The sequence below is a fragment of the Nothoprocta perdicaria genome, unplaced genomic scaffold, assembly GCF_003342845.1.
Source record: "Nothoprocta perdicaria isolate Ctin4 unplaced genomic scaffold, notPer1 scaffold_14, whole genome shotgun sequence".
Taxonomy (NCBI): Eukaryota; Metazoa; Chordata; class Aves; order Tinamiformes; family Tinamidae; genus Nothoprocta; species Nothoprocta perdicaria.
This window is the reverse complement of record NW_020454538.1, coordinates 4,736,763-4,737,556: the sequence shown is the minus strand read 5'-3', so window position 1 is coordinate 4,737,556 and position 794 is coordinate 4,736,763.

Sequence of the window (794 nt, the reverse complement as noted above, 5' to 3'; positions counted from 1 at the left end):
GCGCGGGGCGCTGAGGGGCCGTTAACGGCGCCCGAGGGGAGCCGCGCGGCCGGTGCCCCGGCCCCTGCCGAGACCCGCCCGTGTGCGTACACAGTAACGCGTTTAAGCACCACTGCAGTCTGTGTGTTTKCCCAGCTGTTCCGAGCGACGGGAGCCCTCTGCATCGCCCTGCACCCGCCTCTGTGGCGGGCTGCGGGGAAGTGGGTCRCCCAAAGCTGAAGTTCACGGCGTCYGATGGGCGCCGGTGTCAGAATGTGGAGGATCCCTGTCCGGAATTCTGAGAGCAGAAAAAGGGGGAGAATGTGAGAAAGCGCTGAAGGAATTGAGGGTGCTTCTGTTGTTGTCTGGATTTTTGTGTGGAGAAACGTCCCTTGCCGGGGTCATAGCGAGTGTTGCAGTGAGTGTCCCAGGGAGCCAGGAGAGGCCATGGCCACATCAGCGTGCGGGTCTTCACTGCCGGACACGTCTTGGGATGCCCTGCAGACAGCCCTGTGACTAACGTTACCTTCAGTTGTGAAGAAAATTGAGAAATGACAGTAAAACAGAAGCCAACAAGGACACTTTAATAATAATAATAATTATTATTATTATCATTATTTTAATTGTATCTGCACAGGGAAGGGTGGAAGGACCTAGTCTACCATAGCCCTAGTCTGTGATTAGTCTGCATGATTCTGAGAAGAGCCTCGCTCCTCAGTGCTGGAAAACACCTTTTCCCTTCTCAAGACTCTTTCTCCAGCCAGTCCTCCCCTCTACTCTGCAGGRCCATTTTTTTGTTTGTTTGTAACACCATA